This window comes from Peromyscus californicus, unplaced genomic scaffold (genome assembly GCF_007827085.1).
Source record: "Peromyscus californicus insignis strain IS unplaced genomic scaffold, ASM782708v3 Scaffold_21__1_contigs__length_65335640, whole genome shotgun sequence".
NCBI classification, from domain to species: Eukaryota; Metazoa; Chordata; class Mammalia; order Rodentia; family Cricetidae; genus Peromyscus; species Peromyscus californicus.
Genome location: NW_026294514.1, coordinates 39,440,002 through 39,467,763, shown reverse-complemented (window position 1 = coordinate 39,467,763; position 27,762 = coordinate 39,440,002). Strand labels below are relative to the sequence as shown.

At 39.4% G+C, this 27,762-nt stretch overlaps 1 protein-coding gene across 11 annotated transcripts in view; it reads left to right on the top strand.

The window, feature by feature from the left end:
* Dlgap1 (DLG associated protein 1) overlaps positions 1–27,762 on the top strand; it is an 823,903-nt gene that overhangs the window by 178,199 nt on the left and 617,942 nt on the right. For 2 of the 11 annotated variants that reach the window (XM_052750113.1, XM_052750111.1), the window contains exon 3: positions 16,849–16,892. The exons of the other annotated variants lie outside the window; for them this stretch is intronic. The gene's annotated coding sequence lies outside the window, so the exon portion shown is untranslated. The remainder of the gene's footprint in view (positions 1–16,848; positions 16,893–27,762) is intronic. 11 annotated transcript variants of the gene reach the window in all.

Below are 27,762 nucleotides of genomic sequence, written 5' to 3'. Positions count from 1 at the left end.
ACACACACACTGCAGTTCTGTAGCATGAACTCAGGGCCTCAACACATACTGGACAAATACTCAACCACTAGAGTAATCCCCCAATTTCAGAAAACTTCTAACATTATTGAGAAACTAGATGTTGGTGATCTCTGGTCACACAACCTTTCCATTTTATGTATTTTTCTTTCCATATTCTTGGTTTTGCTGAGGTCTGAATAGCTGCCTAGACAAAGAAAGAATTTTTCATCTTTGCAGAACTGAAGGACTTTTCTCTCTAACACATACACACACACACACACACACACACACACACACACACACACACACACACGCATGCACATACACACAAACAATTCTACTTAGAGAACACTTACTCATGTTAGATTTGCCCAGGTCTTTAGTGTTTCTTGCTATGAACAGCTTGCCCTCAGAAGACTCTGAAACGGGTTAGAACAGAGCTGTGTTTAGGGTTCTCAAGAACACATCCTACCGCAATTTGGCTTCTTCCGTGGTGTTACATTAAACTCAGACTCTTAATGTAGTAGAGTAAGACAAGAAAAGTTTCACATGGAGTCTCCTTTGAGGGAAGGTACATGCATCAGCAGCTCCAGAAGACCTGAATGGGTCTCCTTGGATCATTCATTAATCCTCCCCAATAGAAATTTAAGTTAAAAGTGAAATCTAATGTGGGGATTAAATTCTAGTAACAGTGATGGCTAGAACCTAGCTTCTTTTACCCTGCTCAGTCTGAGGCAGATGGTGAATTGAACAGCAAGTGCAAAGATGTTGAAGTGTCTTCTAGAGCATTCTATATTTAAATTACTTCACCGTGTGTGTATTTAAATTACTTCACCGTGTGTGTATCACTCCTTTGTTTTACTTTTTTTCTTCAAGAACCATGAAATATAGGAAATCATTACAATACTGGGCCACCCATAAACTTTTAGAAGCACAGACCCATCCCCAGGACCTAGAGCAGTTATCCCATAATTGGTATATGCAGAATTGATACACAATAGCCCATGTATCAGCCACCAGTTATGGAAAAGAGGGAATAGAGGTGAGTTTGTCAGCAATTTAAAGGATGTTGCCTTACTTTTTTTTTTTCTTTTTTGCTTTAATACTTACTGGATGGTGTAGCCAGAGGCTTTTCTATGTCCCACCCAGTCCCATAGCCACTTGTAAAATAATGTTTGGCCAGTGGCTCAGGCTTATTACTAGCTAGCTCTTACATCTTAAGTTAATCCATTTCTATTAATCTATGTATTGCCTCATGGCCATGGCATTACTGGTCTGCTGGCATGTTGCTCCTTGGGTGGCTGGATGACATTCTCCAGACTCCATCCTTCTTCTCCCTGTATCTCTGCTTGGATTTCCCGCTTGGCTCTTTCCTGTCTTGCCATAGGCCAAAGCAGCTTTATTTATTAACCAATGGGAGCAACACAAGTTCACAGCATACAGAAAGACATCCCACATCAAGGGGACAACCTTAACTTCCTGATCTGACCTAGTTTCTCCCCAGTGCCCCAAGGCTAAGGCTATATTGTGATGGCCACCACTACCTTTGCTCACAGACTGCTCTGCCCTTTTAACAGGCCAGTTTTCATGACTTTGCATCTGAGGACCCTCAAGCATGTAGAGGATAGATTTCTGAATGTCCATATAGTTCATCCTTCACTCTTCAGTATGAAATAATAGCTAGCACACTATTCTTTGGCATCTGTCCCAATATTTGATATTCTCCTTCTGTACTTAGGATATTCTCCTTTGTTTTGCTTGTTTTCTGCTGTCTGTCCTAAGATGGCGATTCCATAAGGGCTGGTGCCCCTGCCTCTGTTTTCCCCTTAGATGTTCTTAGCATCATGGCTGACCGCACTACTTAATTCTTGGATACCTGACAGAAACATCTGTTCTCCAGTCCTTCATTTCCTTCTGTATTCCCCACCTGGCCTCACCACACTGTTCCGTGACAAGTGCCTGCTACTGTCTTCTTCTCTCGCTGAGTTTCTGGAAGGCCTCCGAGCAGTACAGACGTTCTCCGAAGCCTAACTAAGCCGTTAACTAAGACAATTTGCAGTCTGTGTCCTAATGAACCCTGACCCTTAGATGTGTGTTTTCATTCAGCTTTGAAAACCCCAGGCTAAGGAGTAATCCATTTTGACTCTTTGTCATGAAGGATGCTTTTCTTGTTCCTTTCAGACATTCTCAGCTGTGGGATCACTTTCAGGTCTGTCCATGTGATGTTATTACCCCACTGCTTAACAGGGCCCTGTCTCTGCTACTACCTGCCCTGGGTCACTTATCTGCCCTGTCTTTTAGGCCTCTCAATATTGACATTTTCCTTCCACACTTCTGTCTACACTCTTGCATTGCCCCTCAGTGGAGGATACAAAAGTGTTGCACTCCAGATTTACTCAGGTATCTTTTGGCATTTTAATACATTTCCCCTATGAGTCGGACAGGTTAATCATCCTTTACATATCAGGCCATTTCCACCTGGGCTACCCTAAAAGTTCTGAGAGCACATGCCCTCCTTGTTTTTTCCTTTAGAAGCCTGTCCACCCTGCCTTGCATTGTCTTTCTCTCTAAGAACACTTTCTTCTTGTTTTTCAACTCCACTACATTGTCCCATCTTTTCCATCACTTCTTACTTCTGTTCTGATAGACATTTCACTTCCTTGGTCCCATTCTGCTTGAGTCACTTCTCAGAGATGTAGATAGAAGGCTATTCTCAGATGCGCAAGTTTTAATTTCCTCATTCCTTCTGATTAATGGCAATGTTTCTGAGTTCTTCTGTATTTACTCACAGAGGAAACACCTAAGATTTCCTTCCTCCCACTCTGTTTAGTAGTAATTTTTCCTCCAGTAGTCTATGCCATAGGTAGCCGTGATCAGGACTCACGATGTGAAAACCAGAACATGGCACCTATGAGGCTGTCACTGGGCAAAACCCATGATCTGAATTCATCTCCTCATTGTAAGTGCTGAACTTCTCAAGGCAGCCAACTTGGTATCAGGAGTAGCCCCAGTCGTTCACTTGTAAAATTTAAGAATACGAACTTTTAGCCGGGCGGTGGTGGCGCACGCCTTTAATCCCAGCACTCGGGAGGCAGAGCCAGGCGGATCTCTGTGAGTTCGAGGCCAGCCTGGACTACCAAGTGAGTCCCAGGAAAGGCGCAAAGCTACACAGAGAAACCCTGTCTCGAAAAACCAAAAAAAAAAAAAAAAAAGAATACGAACTTTGACATCATATGCATGAATCCTGCTACTACCACATGGGAAAGGCTACCGTGGAACCCGTGAGACCTATACCTACAAAAGTAAAATACTCAACCTCCCCTCCAGGTTCATAGACACTAAATTGTAACTTCTGTGCCAAGATTCAAGGTCTTCATATTGATAAGTATATGTTAGGGAGACACTTCACTAACCACCTGATTCCCCCTCCCGTTTTTATGCTGTGTTTCCTGTGTGCCTTCTATCCTAACCCTCTTCTAGCCTGGCTGGCACTCAGCTGATGACTCCAGACACAGGAGGGAATTGGACCCGTGCTGCTGAAGGGTTTCTCTCTGTATAGATGGCCCCACTTGATCTTTCATTGGAACTGACCTCTCACTAGTGCCTTTGAACACCACATTTGGTCCCTTTGTGTGGTCCTTTATTCTTGCATCCAAGCCCTTGTCCATTGATGTGTCAATCAGGAACCATATTTTCTTCATCTGACAAAAGCATATTTACTCAGCAGTTACAGTATGTCCACGCTGTTGGAAATGAAACGTATGATCAGTTTTGTTAAAGGTAACATTTTTTTTCTATTGATTTCCTTAAGTTAAATTTCATTCGAGTACCTGAATGACATCTTGGGAAGTCTGTATATTAATTATCTATTCATGATCATGTGGATTTTGTATCAAAAAGATTCTTTGCCCCAAACTGCTTTTTTCTTTTCAAACTTACATTGCCAACTCTCAAGATGAAGATGATTTTTTCCCTCTGACTTAAATCTGTCCTCCAGTTGTTATTAAGAAAAGACCACATAGAAGTAAGGATATTATTTTCCCTGATATTGTCAGTTCTTGGCCCTTTCTATTTCATATTTGTTTTCCATAGCCCTTTACCTGTTAGTGGTCACTGATTAATGATTACATTAATGCTAGTTCAAGATGTCAGAGTAACTAGTCTTTTTGTTACATAAAACCTCTTAAAATATATAAAGTCACAAATAATTCCCAAGTCTCCCATTTTATATGGTAACTTCTTCTTTTCATCCTTCATATCACAAGCTTTCAGGAGCACTTTCTTTACTCCAAAAATATTTTAGTTATCGATGTTTGTTTGACAACTGACTCAGACATTGGCCCGTTATGTCAAAGTCTAAGTTACCAAGAGAACAGAGAGGTTGTTACTCTTTATTGTGGTCACACTATCATTTCTGCATCCTAAGAGATCATTAACTCCCCTTGACAACTACACAAGCAGTAAACCCATGGCAAGTCCACGTCACACTCCTTATAGCTTGTCGCATTGGCTCTGTCATGTTTTCATGTGATAAAATGTCAGAACAAGCTTCCCAGGTCCCACATGACTGAACATGACACACGGGACATTCTGCTGTTTTTGAAACTAAACTGTTGGCAAATGACAAACCTGAGATGAGACCATCCAGACCATTCATTAGGAAGCTTGCTAATTTATGACATATTTCCTAGATTTACTGCTGTTATCAAATCCATACTTTCAAGATTGAACTCCAGGTCAGAGGTGTGCTGCAGAGGAGCAGGAGGGCATGCTCTGTTTCTTCTGTTTTACCCCCAGGAGTCCTCAGCTGTTGCTCACCTAAGAGAACCCTTCTCTCACATGTAGAATCTAAGCAAGGCTCCCTTAACTGATGCAAAGATTCATTTCCAGTCAAAAACTTCCTCTGAGATCCAAGGCATTTCACTCTTTACGGGAAGAATGACAGTGTAGAGTCTGCCCATGATGTGTTGCTCAGTCAAGTTGGAAGGGAACTCGGGAGCTTCCTTAACATTGCCTTAGTGCTGGCACACATCTGTCGTTTTCATCTTCCTGAAGCTGGATTAAGGAGACTTTGTCACCTGTAGGTTCCTGTCCATTGTGTCTGTATAATCAAGAGTCATTTGTCTTGTTCCAAAGATCTGTTTATTTTGTTGTTGTTGTTTGAGACAGGATATCACTGCAGAGGTCTAGTTGGCCTAAAACTAACTCACAGAGATCTCCCTGTCTCTGCCCTTGTCTTTGGAGAGTTGGGATTAAAAGTATGTCCTACCACTCCTGGCCTGTGTTACTTTCTTAGTTGTTTATTTATTTTTAAAAAACATACCTTACAGCAGTGAAGAACACTGTTCATTTGTACTGATTTTCGTTTCTGTCTTTAGGGATTGCTTTTTGTAAGACTGGCCTCAAAATTTGTAATCCTTCTGCCTCAATCTCCCGATTGGGATTAAAAGCATGTGCCATCACTACTTACTCCTTCTAGAATATTGATATAAAATTTCAGAATCTTTGTAATGACAAGGTATTTATAATAAATAGGATGATTTTTTTTAGAGTTCATCAAATAGACTACCTTTTTTTTGGTAATTTTTAAGTGGATTTGGCATCACTCTGTATCTCAGGCTTGCAGCTTCTTGAGTCTTGGGATTGCAGGTGTGAGCTACCATGCCCAGCTAAACCATCTTGTTTCATCTGTTCTACTCAGAAGAAATCTTTTCTGTGATACACAGAATCATAAATATAGCAACTGAATATAAACATATGTGTATTTTTATATTTACATGTATTTCATACACACAGGTGTCTCTATGTAGTAATCTTAAGAAAATAAGAACTGAGGTTTATAACTTTCAGAAAAGTCTTAAACACATACCCTACAGAGAAATGGCTGTCTTCTTTTCAACTAGTGACGTGGAAAGCAACAGAAAAGCATTGTGGTCAACAAAAAGAAGGCTAGTTATGACAGTATGACCAATGCCAGTACAAGTCCTGTGTATACTTTAAGGAGTTCTAACCTAAATGAATTTAAAAATCCACAACTGTGAGACTTTAATACTTCTCTGACTTTTATATCGCACAACAATAGCTGTCTTACAATGTCCACATATTCATGCATATTCATAAATATCTGGGCGTACTGGTTGTGATGGTTAATAGTGATTGTCATTTGACGGAATCTAGGCTCACTTGGGACACATGAATTTGAGGTAGTTTCTATATTAAGTTAATTTGAAGTATGGATACTCACTTTGAATGGAGAGAGTATCATTTATGGGCAGTGTGGTGGTTGTGTCCTGACATAAATTAAACGGAGAAAGTAGAGTAAACGTTAGTATTCAATACCCTCTGCTTCTTGGCTACTACTATACGACCAGTTGCCTAAATTCCTGCTACCGTGACCTCTCTCAGAAGCCCATACACCTTTAAGTCATTTTGTAGTATAATTTGTCCCAACGGTAAAACAAATAACTAATATAGTGGCTCAGTGATGGAGTTCCAGCACTCAGAAGGCTGAGGCAGAAAAAATGTTGCAAATCCAAGGTCATCTTGAGCTATATAGTGAATTCTAGGCTAGTGTAAATGGAAAAATAAGACCCTGTTTCACACACACACATATACATGCATATGAAATGCTTCTGTTCAATGAGTATGACTTGACTGGAACATCAACTGGTGAAATATTAAAGGATAGCATTAAGCTGTTAGCTCATTCCAAAATTAGCAGCCATAATTGTTTCATATCAGATATCTCAAGATATAAAATACATTGTTTAAAAATGTAAAAAAAAAATTAAAAAATAAAATAAAAGCTATCTCAAGATATAACCAACGTCAGTTTTTGGGTTAGAAATAAATTTATATTTCTATTAAGAACACAAAGAAAGAGAAAAATGGACTCATGGAAAATTCAGAGGAATAAGTTAATAAAATGGCATAAAATTTTCTGAGAACTCATCAGACATAATCAGACACTAAGTATTTCACATCAGTTCTCTGTGCCTCATACTGTGAAGTCCACAAGTATATAATGTGGTCATTGGTTACAGAGGCTTGCCAGTAATTGATGAGTTATTGTAAATTAGTCTTCATAAACAAGGGTGAGAATATGGAGTTAAAAGAGAGGGGTCAGTGTGGAACTGTGGGAATATCCCTAACGTGGGAGGAAGAAGACAAGGATTTTTTTTAACTCATACATATCTATCACACCCATATCTGATGACTTGCAATCAGGAAGGGGTAGTCGGGTATCCACAAGTCCTACACTTTCCAACACTAATTCATTCACAGAGTGCTTTGATTTCTTTTGTTTTGCATGGGGCCATGAAAGAGGAGAGTTGATGTTTTGTTCTTTGATGTTTTTGACACACTAGAAACAGAGCTGCAGTTGTCCTCAGTAAATACTTGTTAGATGAATGAAGGAATAATTGTCACTTGAGACCCTGATGGTTTAACATCGCATCTTAATTAATTGGTGTTTTGAAAGCTTGGCAAGACTCACACATGCTTTTTCTTAATCTTAAAATATGCTTATATGATGCTAGGATGTTTTTCATTGTGACAGATGTGAAATATGCATTAAGTTAAATAAGCACCAATAACTAATATGCCACATTTCAAAGAATCCATTAAAAATAACAAATTCTTGAAGAATTTTAGAAATATCATAGGAAAATTAAATTCCTAAAACAGCAACTATTTTCTGTTGTATCTTTAAAGAAACTCAGAACATAAAGACACAGTGACTTTTTAGTAAATAGATGAGATTTTTTGTGGAAAAAAAAAGTCATGTATGGAACTCAGATTTTTCAAGGTAGTAAGATGAAACAACACCAGATGGATGAAAAATAACATATGTAAAATTAACAAGACTCAAGATACTGAGTTGATGTATTTAAATTACGTGAATCTGTAAATCATTGTTAAATTGCTAAATTTGATTAAAAATAGTAAATTATTTAACATTCTTTTAGATATATTTAAGATAGTCAACACATTTAAGTCATTGTTACAGTTAAATATATCAGAACTCACAGACTTGTTGAGAGTTATAGACAGATAAAATAACTTGTTCTATCTATAATTATGTCTGGATTTTACTCATACATTTTATCACTAGAGCCAAGTTTAATCAAAATTTTATTTTATAAAATGCACATAGTCTTTCTCATTGGAAAAAGTAAGACTTTCTATACTTCATCTAAATACTCAAGTAAAACATGAGTTACTTGATGTATCTTCAGTGCCCCAGGCCAGGGTGTTGGCCAACAAGAATAGATGCCACTGTTACTTTTCTTTTTACTACTTTCTTCATGAAATGTGATAAAATAATGCTGCATAAATATTTAAGTAAATTCATTTTATGATGCACTCATATATGTCAACAGCTCAATAACAAGCTCTCCATTTCATGGAAGAAACTTTTAAGTGAGTTTCAATACTTGCGTAGCTACTAAAATGCGCTAAGGACGTACATTCAGGTCTGCACTTCCTACCATGAAGCTGGTTCCTCAGACTCTCCTTCCTGCTCTTCTCCATTGTATTTGCAAATGTCTGCTCCCCTGCAGGATTCCAGCTTGTCCAAACCAACAAGATGACTGTCCTGTATTTATGGCCTCACACATGATAAAGAGTACTTTTTTGTGTGAGGAACAGACAAAGGTAGTTGTTTGTTTGTTTTGGGTTTTTTTGTTTGATTTGTTTTGTTTTTTGGTTTTTTGTTATTGTTTGTTTTGTTTTGCTTCTGAGGATTATTAATGCTTCCTAAATGTAACCCCTTGAGAATAAAAGCATTATACTGATGGGAAAAGAACCTTCTCATGTACATATTTAACCCATTTGACATGGCACATTTTAAATCTGTGGGTCGGTTTGTTTGTCTGGTCTTGAATTCAGGATCCTCCTGCCTCAGCATACACCACCACATCTAACTACATCTGTGCATTCAAAAAGAGAATGCTGTTACCTAATGCAGTGTAGCTAAAGAGAATGTTAAAGAGATAGGGAGGGGCCATTTCCTCTACTCACAGAGGCCAAACAAGCTTTGCCCAGTCATCAGCTCTGTTGAGCTCTTAGAGGAAGAGAAGCTGGGAAAAGGCCTTCCAGTGGGAGCTGTAGAAAGGGAAATGTCCCTTTACCCGCTAATGGTTCAGCGATTGATCTGCTAGAACAAACTGACAATAGCCAGGCTATGGGGGAAAAGAGGCGTGAGTTCATCACCTTCATAGAGGCATCAGATGAAGGTGAGCTTCTCATGAGTCAATGAACTTAAAGCTTAGACGTGCCCTTACCACAGAGGGAGGACTGGAGAGAGGAAGTGATTTCTAAGGAAGAACAAAGGAGGTTTGGGGAAACAAATGGGCCCAAGGAACAGACAAGAACCCAGAACAAAGTTCCTCTGTGCATTGGATGTAGGGTTACCTCCAGAATTGAGTTGACCTTTAGTTTTTAATGAGATCATGGCGAGGAAACTTAATCAAATGAGTTCCATGTGGAGCAGCCAGACTTAGGTAAGGGATTTTGAGAGAAGGCCCCTTCTTACGTTTGGGAAGACAAAGAAAGTATGGAAAAAGTGGCTTAGGTGGGTCAGAGAAGCCTTGAAGATGCGTCTTTAGTTCAAAGAGGAATCGTTTCTGAACCGCAGCAGAGTATCAGCAAATGGTCTATCTCCAAGGCCCAAAACTCTTTGCAGAAAGGAACTTAATGACTGGTGGCTGAGCAACTAGAAGTCACACAACCAAATGCATAAGGCAAGGTCAGGTTGTCTCCGTTGTCTCTGTAGGCTTCCCCATCATGATCTTGTCTCCCCTTGCTCATATAATCCCTCTTCCCTCTCTTTGACTGGACTCCCGGAGCTTGGCCTGGTGCTTGGATGTGGGTCTCTGCATCTTCTTCCATCAGTTACTAGATGAAGGCTCGATGATGACAGGGTGTTCACCAAATCTGATTACCGGGGTCGGCCACTTCAGGCACCCTCTGCACTATTGCTAGTAGTCCAAGTTGGGATCATCCTTGTGGATTCCTGGGAATTTCCCTAGCACCAGGTTTCTCCCTTACCCCATAATGTCTCCCTCTATCAAGATATCTCTTTCATTGCTCTCCTACTCCATCCCTTCCCCAGCTCGACCATCCCATCCCCTCATGTTCTCATCCCCCATTCCCTCCCTTCTATTTTGCCCTCCCCCCGCCCCTGGTTTACCAGTTTACTCAGGAGATCACATCTGTTTCGCCTTTCCAGAGTGATCCATGCGTGTCCCCCTTAGGGTCCTTCTTGTTTCCTAGCCTCCCTGGAGCTGTGGTTTGTAGTCTGATTATCTTTTGTTTTACCTCTAGTATCCACTTATGAGTAAGTACATACATGTTTGTCTTTTTGAGTCTTAGTTACCTCACTCCAGATATTTTCGAGTTCCATCCATTTGCTTGCAAATTTCATGATGTCATTGATTTTTACAGATGAGTGATACTCCATTGTGTATATGTACCACATTTTCTTTACCCATTCTTAGGTTAAGGGGAGCTCATAGGAACTCACGAACTTTAGACCAACAACTGTGAAACCTGAACGGGACTGGAATAAGCCCTCTGCATATAGGACACAGTTGTGTAGCTTTGTCTGTTTGAGGGGCCCCTGGCAGTGGGATCAGAATCTATCCATGGAGCATGAGCTGGCTTTTTGGAACCCACAGATGCCTTCCTCAGCCTTAATGGAAAGGGAAGGGGCCTGGTCCTGCTCAACTGAATGTACCAGGCTTTGGTGACTCCCCATGGGAGGCCCCTCCAGGGATAGAAGGCGGGTTGGGAAGGAGAGGTGGAGGGGGGAGCGGGAGGAGGGGGCATCTGTGCTTGGTATGTAAAATGAAAAAAAAATAAATTAAAAAAGAGCAGTTTGTCTCCTCCTCATTACTTTCTGTCACTGTAATATATCTGGAAATTCTGAGTTAAAATAATAAGTGATAACAGCTTACAAAATAATTAACACTAAGTAGCCCAAAGAGGAAAAATGTAACAAGCCCATTTACTTTTTATATAAGGTGTCTTCTGGGAAAGTTCCCTTTAATGTAGGAAAGAAATATTTTATGTCTCATATACTAATCCATTAGACATCTTTCATTGAACATATGACATATATCTTCCCACACATAAAGCCTACACAAACTATTCTTACTTTTAGAAAATGTACTAACACACCTTGAGTTCAGAGTAACCATGACACCCAAAAATGATCAAAAAAGGAACATAGACAATTGATGTGTAGAGAATTATACACACACACACACACACACACACACACACACACACACACACACACAGAAAGAGAGAGAGAGAAAGGAGGGAGGGAGGGAGGAGAGAATTATTTTCTATGTTCAAAATTTAGTTACAAATAAAAATTTAAGAAGTCTGTAAGGAAAACTTAGAAACTTCATGACTTTCCTGTAGAAGCCTCAGCATTGCTGAATCAGGAAGGCTCGAACTGCACCCTGGCCCCCGTCAGAATGTGCCCATGTTACACAGTCTTCTGTATCAGCTACATGGAAAGCAATCAAAACACCTACATTGAAAGGGAAAAACCTCCCATTGTTTTGGTGACAGGATTTTAAAGTATATGGAGATACACAGAGTCAGCATTTAGTAGTAAGGAATACATTTGGACAAAGGCTTAGAGGAAGTTAGAGAATTCTTCATATGGGTGTCTGTGGCAAGTGTGTTCCTGGAGGTGGGAAACCTGGAACAGAACTGGGAATATTCTTAAGGTGGCCAGTGCCACTGGAGTAGAGTGCACACGCTGGGCTCTGGGGACATACGGGGACCAGATATCTACAATGAAAAAAATGAAGAATCTAATATCCATGAATAATGTTTTAATGCTATCTGTATTAACTCACATTTATAAACATTAAAGTCTAGCACATAGAGATTGGTAATAGTGTATTACGAGATTAATTTACCAGTTTTTAAAATTAGATTTTATAGTTGGGGCAAGTCGTTGCAAGATTTCTGTATTAAATTTCAAGACATTATTTAGTTTCATCATACAATTTTGTTGGTCTTAAGTGATCAGAAGGTTTTGGTCTTGGAGGAGGAGCAATCAAGAACCTACAATATTTTCTAGATATTGCATTGTCTAGTTATATATTACTAACAAAGTTATTTTGTTAATTTAATTCTTCTTATGATCAAGTAAACATCATTTAAACCCATTAACCATGGAGCGCTGTGTTCAAATACTCAATGGTGGTTGAGCGTTTCCCAGGGATGACTGTCCATGGGGACAGGTAATAGGACTCTTCTAGAATCAACTGTGTCCTTGGCTACAAAGCAAACCCCTGTAGCTTTAAAGAGAAATGATGCAGACAAGTGTTATTTGCTCCCCATGTGGAGTAACACTGGGTGATTTACAATACATGGAAATTATACCAGATACTGTAAATATTTAATGGGTTAATAAATAAGTCAAAGGGAAATCAGAAAATATACTGAATGGGATAAAAGTGAAGAGGACACAGAGAAACATAAAATGCAGATGAACTATCACTTAGATGGAATGAACGGCTATAAAGGCCTATGTTTAACAAGAAGAAAATGTGAAATCAACAGCTTCTTCCCCTGCCCTAAGGTAATGATGGTTGGGGAAAATTAACTAAATCTAAAAGGAAGAAAATAACTGGATAAAGATTTTTTTCAAATGAATTGTTGACATACAAAAAAAGATTAACAAATTTGTAACTCAAAAATATGGTTGATCGCCAGGCGGTGGTGGCGCACGCCTTTAATCCCAGCACTCAGGAGGCAGAGGCAGGTGGATCTCTGTGAGTTCAAGGCCAGCCTGGGCTACCAAGTGAGTTCCAGGAAAGGCGCAAAGCTACACAGAGAAACCCTGTCTCGAAAAAAAAAAATATGGTTGATAGCAAAAGTCAGAAAAAGGGCCAAACCTTGTCCTTATCAAGAAAAAGAAGGAATCTCAAACTGCTGAAATTAGAAAGGTTGATTTATAGAAACATCGTGTGGCAGGAATATGAGCAGTTAAACATCAACAAACTGGATGAAGTCGAAGCCATCCCTTGTTTATATAGGATGTTTAGTTGTCTGTCATCTCTTAGAAGCCTGTTCTTTTGTAATGAGAGACAGAAGGGAGTAGGTCCAGAGGGGAGGGGGAGTGGGGAGGAACTGGGAGGAGTAGAGGTGGGGGAAACTGTAATCAGGTTATATTGTATGAGAAGGAAATCTATTTTTAGTAAAAGGGAATTTAAAAAAAAAGAATTTTAAAAAGTATAACAACTGAAACTATAATAAGAGATCATCATGTTAAAGCTATGATACTAAACTTTGCAAAGGATTTTTGCATATGGCCCCAAACACTAAAACAGTAACTCTTTTCAAACAACATTTAATTAAATTTTAATAAAAATAGAAAATTTGTACCTCCATGGACACCATTAGTTAGGTGTAAAATCAAATCACAAAATATAAAAGAATTTTGAAAAGTGTATATCTTGTTAATGGTTTGCATCTAGAATATAAAAAAGAAAAACTTAAAATTCAGTAATAAAACACAGAAATTAGAGAAGTTATTTCTCCCAAGCAAGTTGACAAGTGGCCTATAAACCCAAGATAAGACAGTCAATATCATTAGTTATCAGAGAAATGCAAATTAAAACCACAATTAGATATTTAGTGTCTACTTGGAATCGAACTCAGGCCCTTTTGCTTTCAAGGCAGGCAATTTATTGACTGAACCTTCTCCATAGCCTCCTTATGGATTTTTGAATCCATATTCTTCTAAATATAATGAATGGGCTTCTCTTGTGGCAGTTTACAGGTAAGAGATCTTCAGAAACAGTTTTACTCACTCTAAGTAGGTAAATAATTATGCCATTAAAATGGCATGAATATATATTTTTGTATAACAATATTATCAATACCATTTATTACCATTAACACCATATTAATGATATAGTGTTATTATTTATTGATCTGCTATCATAAAATTGAAATACGTTCTATACATCTCATGAGCTCCCAAATGAAAATCAAGAAGGAACACCGTTTCTTTGCCTTGGTGGTCTCTGACTTACCTTCTAACTCTAGACTGTTCATTTCCTCACTGTTCAGCAGCTAGAGAAAGATGAAAATATGTTACCTTGTGGGTATTCTCTGCTAAAAGCTAGTCATTCTACTTTGATGTATGTTCCCAATGAAGCATTATAACGTATAGCATAATGCCACGACATTCCTGGGTAAACAAGCTCTTCATACCACAGTTTCATCTGGTATTACTTTTGTCACCACCCCGGCACCTCTAGGTGGACACACTGTGAAGTCCTGCCTTGTATGGGGTGCCGTCTCTAGAGCCCACCGAGTCCCTGTTGGCTCACTTCTAGCTGCTGCTCATATTTGGATCATGCATTGGAATTGTGCACTGCAGGCTCCTGGCCTCCCTGTCATTGGAAGAGGCTCACTGAGGATGAGTGTATATTCATGGAGGACAGCACATAAGCGTCTCCTCAGTACGTGGACACTCTAGCCATTCTCTTATTCCAACTGATTTTCTAAGTAGTATAGGTTTTCAATATATGAATACCCTACTTACCTAGCAATAAAATTCTGCCAGCCTAAATTGTCCTTAATACATTCATGAAGAAAAGGAAGAAATGACTGAAGAACTCCACTGGAGAAATTGACAATATCTGTGTTCTTTATCCTATAGTGAAGATATCTGTTTTCACAGAGAACCTGAAGAACTATATGCATCATTGATGGTGCTTAATTTAATATGCATAATTACCTGTTTCTTCAATCTCCAAGTCCTTCCCAGGTTTTTTTAAGTCATCTCAGCATAATCAATACTGACATCATGGTGGTAGAGGCAGGAAGGGCAAAAGCAAAGGAAAGTTAGTGGATGAAGTCATGTAAGGCACTAAGAATTAATCATGGAGTCAGGACATTACCTCCAAAAACCTTGAGAACTTTGACACCATTTAGTGAATGTGCCTAACATAGAAACGGTAATGTAGTCAGAGACATTGACACTGATTATATGAAGGAAACACCAAGGTTAAATTACGCTTAATATATAGTTAGCCCTTTGCATCCATAACCAACCACAAACTGAAGTTAGTGTACCAAATAAACATGTGCTGACATTCCACCTTATCAATATTCTCTAACCAATACAACAGTTGTTTATAGTGCACTCATATTGTTTTAGATACTACAAGTGATGTAGAGATTATTTAATGTGCACAGGAGGGCGTGCACAGGTTATATTCCATTCTATAAAAGTAGTTGAGTATCCATGGATTTTAGAACCCATGGTAGTCCTAAAATCAGTCCCCCAATGATACAGAGGAAATATTACTGTATTTTCTTCATGATATAAACATACATAATGTTTACTAGAAAGGTTTGCTTAAACATTAATAGCTGGCCATTGATTAAGTTAAGTCTCTATGATCTGGAGAATTCTTCCATTCATAACAATAATTCTCAAATTCATTATAAAGATGATGTGCCCTCTAAAGTTGTCCTAATAATTGCCAATTCATATATGGGAAATTATATAACATTATAAAAACTAAGATCTCCATGGAAAGTCTGTTGTAAATTTCTTAAGAAGAGGTATCCAATCAGGGTTTCACAGTAGTCCCTAGGCCCCCTGTCCGGACAGTAAAACCATGATTTCTAGATATTGGCCTGGGCTTAGTTCTGAGATTGAATTGTTTGCAAATCTTCCCAAATGATTCTAATGTTGAAGAAGCTTGGAGAAGTTGCCAATAAAAAAAAAAAAAGGAAGGAATGGAAGGAAGGAGGGAGGGTAGAATTCCTCTGGAGACTTTGAACCACACTCTACATGATTTAAACAAGAATGACATTTTGAATCAGTGGACAAGAGAAAAGGCTGCCTGTGAATTCCTGTGTCTTAGACTCAGAAAGCCATCCACAGGGAATGGAAAATTCCCCTATGAAAATTGTTGCTCAAAGAGTGAAGGGAAAAAAAAACAAGAAAAAGCTGTGGTGAGCAAGAACAGTTCACCTTGCAGACCGTGTAAGGTGCATGTCAACATCTGCGCACAGCAACAGAGATGCGCCCACACAGAGCACATAGCTGTCGTTCTATTGAAAAGGGTTCTGGGAACTTTTGAAAACTGAGCTTATGAAAAGCTTCTGATTACTGAATTAAAATTTATTCTGATGGAAATATGCATGAAATTTCTGTCAGAGCTTTCGGAAGCCCTAATTTGGGAAGGTGTAGGCAGAGAGTTTGGTGTCTTGAGTTTTCCAATTTAGTAAATAATCTAAAAGATACTTCTTTCATTAAAAAAGAAAAATCATTAATCCTCCCTCTCTCATATAAGTTTTAAAGTGCTCTTTACTTTCTGAAAATAGATTCTTCTCTCATACAATGCATCCCAAGCACAGTTTCCTCTCCCTCCACTCCTCCCAAGTGCTCCCTCTCCCCCAGATCCATTTCTGCCCCCCATCTTTAGAAAAGAGCAAGCCTCCAAGAGACAACAACCAATCAGGATAAAACAAGATAACAAGATAAGTAAGACAAGGCAAAAGCCCTCATATTAAGGGCTGGACAAAACAACCCAATAGGAGGAAAAGGGTTCAAAGAGCCAGCAAAAGAGTCAGAGACACACCCACTCCCACTGTTAGGAGTCCCACAAAAATACCAGGCAAAAAGCCATAACATATATGTAAAGGACTTGCTGCAGACCCATGTAGGCCCTGTGATTGCTGATTCAGTCTCTGTGAGCCCATAGGTGCCCTGTTTATTTGATTTAGTGGGCAGTGTTCTCCTGGTGTCCTCCATTCCCTCTGACTCCTACATCCTTTCTTCCTCCTCTTCTACAGGGTTCCCCCAGCTTTGAGAGGAGAGATCCACTGGAGACTTCCAGGTGTGCTATTGATTTTCAATAAAAGCATCTCTTAAGAAGAAATACATTCAAAATCTTAAGTTAGTAGCTTTGTGTGGTAAAACAGTCAATATGGAATATTCTGGTGGAATATTAATTCCTCAGTGAATTATTATACTGAAAATTATTGTCATTTGTTCTGTACCACATATTTTAAATGCCTCCAAAGTGATTCCATTTGGGATTTGGGGACCAGCCTGATGGGATTAGCTGGAAGTTTCTTCCTCAGAGCAGTGTCTTTGGAGTAATAGCAAAGGGAGGTTTTGCTTCACATTTTAATTTAAATGGCTATAGCTGCAAGCAGGACAAAAACAAATAGCATAATTGAAGGAGGTGGGGTCAAGGAGGATCCCCCAGTTCATGAAGTTGCCTCTGTTTGTTGTCAAGTAATGAGCTTGAAGTAATAGTGCCTTCCTGCTGGGCGGTGGTGGCAGAGGCCTTTAATCCCAGCACTTGGGAGACAGAGGCAGGGGTATCTTGTGAGGTCAAGGCCAGTATGGTCGGCAGAACATGTTCTAGGACAGCCAGGGCTACACAGAGAAAATTTGTCTCAAAAAACCAAAAATTAATAATAATAATAATAATAATAATAATAATAATAATAATAATAATAATGTGTTCTGTCTCTTCCCTGAAATGAAGATCCCCAAATAATATGGCGAGCTGGTGCTTTACGGGAAGACACTCTGATAGCTTTTCTGAAACTGAGTTTTAACACTGAGTATTTACAGGCAGCCATTATTATATACTGTAGCTGATGGTTTTCCTGTGTCCCATCTGGCCCATGGTCAGAACAAATCTCTCTCACCCACCAGTCCTGCAGCCACTCAGACCCATATAAACACACAGAGGCTTATATTAATTAAAACTGCTCAGCCATTAGCTCAAGCTAACTATTGACTTGCTCTTACACTTAAATTGAACCATAATTCTTATTTATGTTTAGCCACATGACTTGGTGCCTTTTCTCAGTTCTGCCTTCACATCTTACTTCCTCTGTGTCTGGCTGGCAACTCCTGACTCAGCCTTCCTGTTCCCAGAATTCTCCTATCTGCTTATCCCGCCTATACTATACTTCCTGCCTGGTTACTGGCAAATCAGAGCAACACACATTCACAGCATACAGAAAGACATCCCCAGCGATATACCTGTGAGTGCCCGACGGCAGTGCATGGTGCTGTGCTCTCGGGAGGACACCTTTGGAGAGTTGGTGCTTTCCTTTCACATTTACATAGGCTCTGAGGATCACATTTGATGTCCCAGGATTGCCAATCAAGTATCTTTAATGTGATCTATCTGACCAGCCCCAATCCTGGGTCTTAGAACAGTTAAGACTGTTTGAATATGAAATCATAAGAATCATATCCCAAAGAGCATGGATTTCCCCATGAATCATTAGAGTGATTAATGGAGCAGCTGTGGAGAGAAGGCATTTCTAAAACTAAGGGTTAGGGGGATATAAAATAAGTTTTCCATGCAGCATTCATGGTTAGGCCTAGCACATTCTGTGTATGTGGTCACCTTTGCTGAATATTTAGACTGCCCCGTGCTTAACTTGACTCATTTGCTGTTGTTAGCTTCATACTGGTAATAAGATCCACAAATTATGTTAATGTACCTTTCAGATGGCTCTGCTTTGGGGTGAAAATGCAATTAGAATAAGAATGGTGCTGTTACTTTGTTTCCCAAACAGAATTTATTTCTACACTAAAGGAGCCAACATTTTAATCAACATTAAGCAGAGGCAAAGTAGACATGTAGAAAAGCCAAGACTGGATACGCTGCCCATGATACTCCAGTGCAACTAGGCAGGAATGTAACAAATAGCAGCAGGCCTCCTTATCTCTAAAAGGATATCCTAATGTCGTAAAACAGACTATTCTGATTTACCAATTTTTTTTTAAATAATCGGTCAGTCTGGTCTCTGTTTTTGTCATTACTAAATAGCTTGTTAAACCATCTCCAAATAATTCCTTCTCCATCCATTAAGAAGCAAGTTGTTTAGTCTCCTTTTTCTCACTGTGACAAAATGCCTGAGAATAACTAAATTGAGGATGGTTTTTTTTTGGTGGGGGAGGGAGTAAAGGGGACTCATAGTTTCAAGGTATTCCATCCATTGTCCACTTGGTCATGCTGCTTTGGGCTGGTGGTATCATGGTATATCGTGTTAGCATCAGCAAGAGAGCTGTTCACTGCTTGTCATCTGGGACATGAGACAGAGGCATAGTGCAGGGGTTTCATGTCTTCAGCAACAGCACATTCCCAGTGATCTAGTTTCCTGCCACTTGGCTCCACACACTCAAAGTTCTGCTGCCTCCATAGACTGGTGACCAAAGCTTTGACACTTAGGCCTTTGAAGGAGAGCGTGTTTGATCCAGATCTTATAACTTCAGCACAGCACTGAATTCAAGAAGACTTTAAATGCTATTATTATTCACATTATGCATTTCCTCTGTCATCTGTCACTTCTTCAAATGGACCCTGCCATGATCTTGAAATACATTAAACACTTTGATTATGCTTGTTTTTGATGGCATGCAGCAGACACATGAGATCTATTACCTTTAAAACAAGAATAGCTGCTTATGGAATATTCCAAGTCTCAGTCATTTTTTTCATTCTCAAAGTCATAGTTTTAAATTTTAATGTCGAATATTCTTGTAGAAACTTAACAATGTGGCCGTATTTCAGTGCAAACTACACAGATTCAATTGTCATCCCAAGACTGTGACTGTAGCTATCTAACACCTCTTGCTACTAAAACTAGAGGACAGAAAGGTAATCTGGTAGTCTGAGGAGAAAAAAAGAGGGGATCATTAGGACTGGTACAGTAAGAATAAGGGGATGCATCACTATCCTGATATCTGCATCAGCATCAAACACTCGCTTCTACCAATGGCTGCGTCTTCCTTTCTCCTTCATTCATTCTTTCTCCTGGTTATGCTTTCAGCCTGCACATACTGTTACATAATATTTAAAAATGCTCTATTCATTTTTAAAAGTTGTAAAGCTATCGTTCAAATTGAAGCTTTCCTCTTTCAGCAGTTACATATATACCAACATCAAGTGAACTGTGTTTCTTTAAGTCCCCTCCACTCTTCTAAAGGTAATAAGTTTGGAGCTAAGTAAAGAGATAATGATGGATGGCCTTCCATGTGAGAGTACCTCTAAGAAGGTCTTTGTTGGCCTACCTTCTTGACATTCATGTGTATGTGTATCCCTGTACCCAGTCTTGGTAGTTTAACAGCAGTGTTTGTTCTTAGAAGTGTGGTAGGTGATTTTGTCATTGTGAATATATAGAGAACTCTTATCTCACCCTAGATGATGTAGGTCGGCCATAACACTGCCCCCTGATGCAGTGAGGAGACACAGTAAAGAAAGACCATATGTAGTTGCTGCCAGCATGGCACATTATGCCGTTTCATGATACACATTTTTATACCTGGAAGTGCTCTCAGAACTAGTAGTAAACATTATTATAGTTGTCTAGCCCAGTAAAAGTCATTTGCTTTTTCCTGACTGGCATTGTAGTAGACTTCTCAGACCAGTATAGTCATGAAATCATGAGTGATACATTGCCCCCAGCACAATGAAGTCTACCTCACTGGCCATAGGATTGTTCAGCCTCATTAGTCCTAGCCTTGGGGAGACTTCATTTTATATATTTGTTCCTGTGTTGGGCTGACTAAAGCATCATCACTCATACATGACTGATCTTACGTGATCAACAGAATTTCACTTCTGGGACTAAAGGGTCAAAGATAACTGTACATCTGCATTGGTCAGTCTCCCTCACTGGCATGAATCATCCAATAGGAAAACAACTGTTACACCATATGGGTTCCTCTGGGAACCTGCTTTTATTGCTTGTTTGTATGGTTTCAGGGCACTACGTTGTACAGCCAGTAAGGGGGCTCATCCCTGGGAGAGGCTATTTCTCCGTCTCCCAGCAGTCAGGAGTTATCTGGCTTACCTCTTGATGGAGTCTTAAGCATCCCCTCCCCCAGGAAAGGAGCCACAGGGTTAGAGCTCTAGCCTTCGCTTTTTTTACCTGATTTTTATATTTTGTAGGATTCTGTTGGTCTTCCTCTCTTTGGGATAGAATTATTTGCTTTTGTGTTATTATTCTGACTCTTAGCTGATTCACATGGAAACAGCTTCTAGCCTACAGTCTTTCCTGGAAATTATCTTTGCTGTTTTTCTTATTTATTTGTTTGATTTGTTGTTACTGTTGTTGTTATTGTTTGAAGTGTGGAGGAACAAACCTAGAACATTGTGCTTGATAGGCAGGGACTACATCTCCATCCTCTAATGCTGCATTTTTAAATAATTAATTTTGCCAAATCAGCTAAAATAAAAATTTCTCTCGTATCAGAATTTTTTTTATATCTACAAATCTCAGATTCTGTGATGTCACTGGGGTTAAAAAGCCTGTTAGGTGAGTTCATCAACTGAACAATTTAGTGTCAGCTGTTGTAACCTGATGAATAGTTCCCAGAAACATTCAAAATACATTGAATAAAATTCTCAAACAGTTGATAAAAAATATTTGTTAAAAAAGTATTTCCAGAAATCTCATTCTTTGGGAGAATTTTGGTAGAGGCATCATGGAAAGGAGGCAGCTGAGAGAAGCTGGTGGGTATAGTTTACACTAGCAAAGCAAGGACAGATACATTGAGAGAGAACTCAGAGGAAAATGAAGCCTGAACTAGGAAGAATGCTGCCTCTGTGGTTTGGTTCCATTTGGTTTTGCCCCAGGACGTGGCAGCTTTGGTACTCTTGGAGAAAGGGTCAAGCTGGTGCCCTTGAAAAGCTTCCAGTTTGCTTCTGGTAGACATGTGTTTCTAGAACCATCTGTAAGGTCTTGAAAGCTCAGTTTTTGGGTTTTGTTTTTGTTTTGTTTTGTTTTGTGTTTAATTCAGCTCAAGGTCACTAAGGACCAGTCCATTCAGTCTAAATCTGGTGGATAAGCCTAAACTCCTGTGAAAATCCCGTCTCTGCTGTTGAAAAGTTGAAGTTGCAAACTGAACAAGTTTTTTGAAAGTCCTAAAGATTCTTAGCAGCCAGATGGGACAGTGTCTAGATTGCAAGATGAGGCAACAGGAAATACAGAGTTGAAGGTGAATGCACGAGTGGAATCAATTTTAGGAACCATGTTCAGGTTCAGGGTTGGTAATCTCAAAGCTCAGAATGAGATCAGGACCCAAGCAAGTCTTACACAATACTGATAGGAGAACAGCAGTGTGAGGCCTTTCCTCTGACCAGATTGCCTCTCAAAATAGGACCTCAGCGTGGGAGCTGAGCCTAGCTCACACATCTGGTGGCCTAGCAGGAGGGGATTCCCCAGTGTGTGGATTGGACAGCAAACTGCTCCTTGGAATGATTTCAGTGTGTGAATCACTTCACACCTCTGCTATTGTAGTTCACATGCACAAGGGTTACCCAGACTCCTGGGACTCGCAGCTTGAAATTGGGGCTTTCCAATTTATGATTGATTTTGCCTGGACTGTAACTTGATGAACCACATATGACCTATTTACATAACTCCTTACAACTAAGAGAATTCATGAGAAAATACCTTCGTGTATGATGTGTACAAAAACTGACTTGTAAAAAACATTTACCTTCATTATAATCATGAACTAAATATTAATCAGACATCCTTTACTGATCAAGGAGTGTTTGTTTTCAGAGGAAACATTTTTAAATTGTATCACTTGTTCATGTGCTTTCATATTCAGGATGACAATCGATGTAGAGCATTCAAAAGAGAAAAGATGATGTCAAACATAACCTTCCTCCCTCCTTTTCATAACCTGAGAATTGAGAACCAGAATTGAGCAATTACTCATTCATTCATTTACTTAATGTATGAATGTTTAATTTCTAGGCATTGACTTAAAATGAGCAGACACATCATCAGCTCTGTTCTCCTCAACTCACATTCCTAAGGAAAGAAAAGTAATCTCTGAGTGAATTTTTGCCTTTATTGGCCATCTGTTTTTAAGGTTATAAGCTTTGAGAATATTTATAAACTATTTTGTTCCCTTAATATCTAAAATCTAGTTTTACTTCAAAATTATTAGAAAATTCAGGCACGGTAGTGCATGCCTGTAATGCTAGCACTTAGGAAGCTGATAACGGAAGATTGATAGTTTATGGCTAGCCTAGGTTACATACAGAATTCCAGCATAGACTCAATTACACATCTTGTCTCAAAGCAAAATCAGATCAATTTATTTAGATAACAGAACAATTTATTAAAATCTCATGTAAGCATAATTGTATTTTCAGAGATAAAAGCAATGTGGAGGAATGGGGTCTTAGTATTTTTGTTGTTGTTGTTGTTGTTACAAAGCTACCCCATGACCAAGACAACTTATAGAGGAAAGGGTTTATTGGGGGAGTGCTTACAGTTTCAGAGCATTAATCCATAGCCATCACACAGGGAGCGTGGCAGAAGACAGACAGGCATGTGGCACTGGAGCAGTAGCTGGGCGCTTAGACCAGATCCTCAAGTTGATACACAATAACCCTCTTAGCTACCTTTCTGGGAGTTGCTGACCTATCCCATGCCCCTCAAAAACAGCTCATCTTCTCTGTCTGCTGCCTTTGAGTTCAGTTAGTGACCAACAGAGAAGAGCATAGCTTTGTGTACAGTATGGAATGTGTTTGGTGGCTGGGAGTAGCAGCAAGTGTAAGCTTATTGGTGTAAGCTAGTAGAGGCTAACTTTCCATGTTCGCTCATTGTCACGCTACTACATTGTCTCAATTCTGTGAGTTAAGGCCTCGTGCTTAAAATGAAATACTTAAAGGGAAGGGATTGAATGTAGGTACCATTTTAAGATCATCATTCCACAACTTTCAAATCTAGCCCAGCAATTCAAAAGTAATTAGTTAGCAATAGGGCTTTACTTTATTGATAGCCATGGACTGAGTATGTATGTGGTGCCTTGCCATGTTCTGGCATCTTTTCTAGTACTGTATAGGACCAAACAATACTAATCTTTAAAAAAAAATGTATCAAATAGGTAATGGCATAGCAATTGTATAGATGTAGAAACTGAAGCCCACCAAAATTAGATTTCACAGAGACACACAGCTATGTGTGACTGGAAGCTGATGAGAACTGGGAAGACTGGGCACAGAGTACAAGCTGGTCACCACTTTGCTGTGCTCCTGACATACTAAGTTGCATGAATCTTCCTTTATCTGCAGCTTTACTTTCCAGAATTTCAGTTACCTATGGTTGACCATTTTCCACCAAGTGGAAAGCTCCATAAATAATTCATAAGCTTTAAATAGTGTGGACTCTACATAACAAGATGAAATCATTCATGATTCTGGGAATCATCCCTATGGTCAATGGATCCATGCTATATATGCTACTTGCACACTAGTTACTTAGCAGATACCTTAGTTATCACATAGGTGCAAAGGATGGTCACTAGTCCCAGGACTTCTTATAAACACATTGTTTTAACTGTTCTGTTTTTATTTCTGTACTATTTTTAGTCATTTCTTCCTATACTTAATTTATGAATCATAAATAGGCAAAGAAAAATACAGTATATGGAGAGATCACTGCTATGTAGAGCTGCAGACACCTGTTGGAGTCTTAGGATGAAGGATGACCAGACTGTAGATTGATGTGCCCTTGAGGGCATTGACACACATTGCCTGTGTTGCCTGGACCAATAGTCCATTTAAAGAACAGTCAGTTTTATTCTGGTCTTCTTGTAAGACGTACTCAAATGGCTTCAGTATGAAGGGTATTTACTTCACTTATCTGTGCTACCATGTTTCCGATGTCTTCAGAATAATGCAATAACATATTGCAAGTTTTGATGCTTCCTCCTTAGAGATATCTGATGATGTGAGCCTCTTAGATGGGCACACTCATTGCCTGCTTGCATGCACACACTCCCGTGCAGGCACACAGCAGAGGGGACCAGCCAAGGGCCAACTGTTCTTCTTTCACTAAGGGAAATAGGGAATAGATGAAAAACTCTAGTTCAGTTTTGTAGTCTGTGTTCTGTCTATGTCCTGATACTCTGTGTCAAGAGTTTTGTGTCATGGTATAGTGCTATTTAAAGAAGAGAATGATTCCCTTGACTTGAACCTGCCAAGAGGTAGCTGGCAGAATCTAGGTCTTGGGGAAGTGCTTAGAAATGTGCTAACATGGCTCCCAGTCTGGGTGGCATTTCATCTTGGTGCTTCTGGTACTTTTCCTGATGGTGAACCAACCTCTTTACCTGGCTCTCTTCTCCCTGCCTCAGCCCCCACTCCACCTCTTCCGTTCTTCTTCTGTTATTACTTTACTAAGTCAACATACAAAGCAATGAGTTTCACCATGGCATTGTCTTGGGTCATCATACTTTTTTCTAATGAATTTCCTAAGTCCACTGCCTTCCCTTCCCCCATCCCTGCCATCCCCTCTGGGTGGTTTACTCCCTCTATTCAGATAGTTCCCTTTGCTGCTTTATATCATGGTTTCCCTCACAAACTCATTCCCTGCCTGAGACCACATCCTCTCCTTTCATAATCCTCTTTCCATTTTCATCTCTCTCTCTCTCTCTCTCTCTCTCTCTCTCTCTCACACACACACACACACACACACACACACACACACACACACACACACACACTCACACACACACATACACACAGAAAGAGACATTATACTATATATATATGTACAATTGCATATATGTAGTTTTAAATCTAGATTCCACATTTGAGAAAAAACATACTTGTCTTTCTGAGTTTGATTTGTTGTAATATTTTGCTTAATTTCATCATTTCCAGATCTGTCCATTTTCCTGAAAAATATCGTTTCAGGAAAATTTCCTGAATTTCCACTTGGAGGAAAAAAAATACCATTTTTGCCAGGGGATGAATACAGTGCCATTGTATATAGGGTGGCACATCATGGTATACCTCTAGGTGAGAGCTGATCGCTGGCCATTGTGAATAGTGAAGCAATAAACATGAATGTGCAAGCATCTGTGTGGTGTGTTGATTTAGTGGGTTTGTGCATGTATACAAGGATTGGGTAGCTGGGACATGTGGATGTCTGGTTTTAGTGTTTTGAAAAACCCCACGCTGATTTCCACAGTACCTGCGCCAGTGTGTACTCCCACGGGCTGTGTATGAGGGCTCCTATCCCACATCCTTAACACATAGGCATTTTTTCCTGACGGTCCTCATTCTGAATGCAGTGAGATGGGATCTCATAGCAGTTTTAAATTGTGTTTTCCTGCTGGCTGGGGATGTCAAACACTGTTTTCATTGTTTTCCATTTGTGTTTCATCTTTAAAACTATTTATTTGCTTCATTAATCCATTTGTTGATCAGATGATTTCTTCTGATGTTTAATTTTTTTATAGTTCTTTTTGTATTCTAGATATGAACCCCCTCTCAAATGTGTGGCTAGTAAAGAGTTTTCCCTTATTTTGTAGGTTGTCTGTATGCCTGGTGATATTCTTTTCACTTCTTGTAAGCTTACTTGTCAATACTTGACATTGTTTCCTGTCTGTTTGTGGTCATTCTCAGAATCACCTTTGTAAGACGAATTGCTAAACGGTCTTATTAATAAAAAAAAATCCAGAGTCAGATATTGGGGTAAATTCTGAAAGATCAGAAAGACAGAACAAGCCACAGCTAACTTCACTTCACCAATTCCTCAGCCAATCCTGTTTCCTCAGACTGAAAGCCTCTGAGTCCTCACCCAAAAGTTTATCAGCTGAACTGCTTAAAAGCCTCTAGTTCCTGGTCCTCACGCCTTATATACCTTTCTGCTTCTCGCCATCACTTCCTGGGATGAAAGGCGTGTGTCCTTCCCAAGCAAAGACATGAGATCTCAAGTGCTGGGGTTAAAGGCGTGTGCCACCATGCCTGGCTCTGTTCCCAGTGTGGCCTTGGACTCACAGAGATCCAGAGAGATCTCTGCCTCTCGAGTGATAGGATTAAGGGTGTGTGCCACCACTGTCTAGCCTCTATGTCTAATCTAGTGGCTGGCTCTGTCCTCTGATCCCCAGATAAGTTTTATTTGTTAGAGCACAAATAAAATATCCCCATACACCTTACCTGTGCCTGCATCACGAAGTGTTTTGCCTTGGCTACTTGGGGGCATCTTTGAGGTTTCAGGTCTTACTTTAAGGACTTTCGTCCATTCTGAATGGATTTCGTGCAAGGTGAAGAGTATGTATCAAGTTCTGTTCTTCTGCAGGTGGATCACCAGTTTTCTTGGCTGTAACTATGTAACTTTATTTCTGGCTATCTAACATTCTGTCAGTCTGCATGTCTGTTTTTACCTCAGTCCTATGATTTTCTCTCCTTATAGCCCTGCAGTATAATTTGAGATTAGGTGTCTTCACATCCCCAGCCTTAATCTTTCTATTTATGGTTGTATAAGCTATCTTTTTGTGCCTCCATATGGATTTTTTAATTGTTTTTATAGTTCTGTGAAAAATATCATTGAGATTTCGATGGTGTTTGCATTGTATCTATAGAGAGCTTTCAGTAATACAACCATTTTTTCCCAATATTCATTCTTCTAACACATGATTATGGGGGAGAGAGGACTCTTACCACCCTCTAATGTTCTCTCTCATTGCCCTCTTCAGTGATTCTAACTTTCATTGCAGAGATGCTTCGCCTCCTTGTTAAGTTTATCCCTAAGTGTTTTTCCTAAAGCTAATGTGAATGGGATTTTTTTTCCTGACTACTGTCCTGGTGAGTTCTTTATCAGCATGTAGAAGAACTGCTTATTTTTGTACACTGGTCTTTATTCTGCTCCTTAGATACAATCATTTATAAGTAATAAGCATTTTCTAATGGAAACATTAAG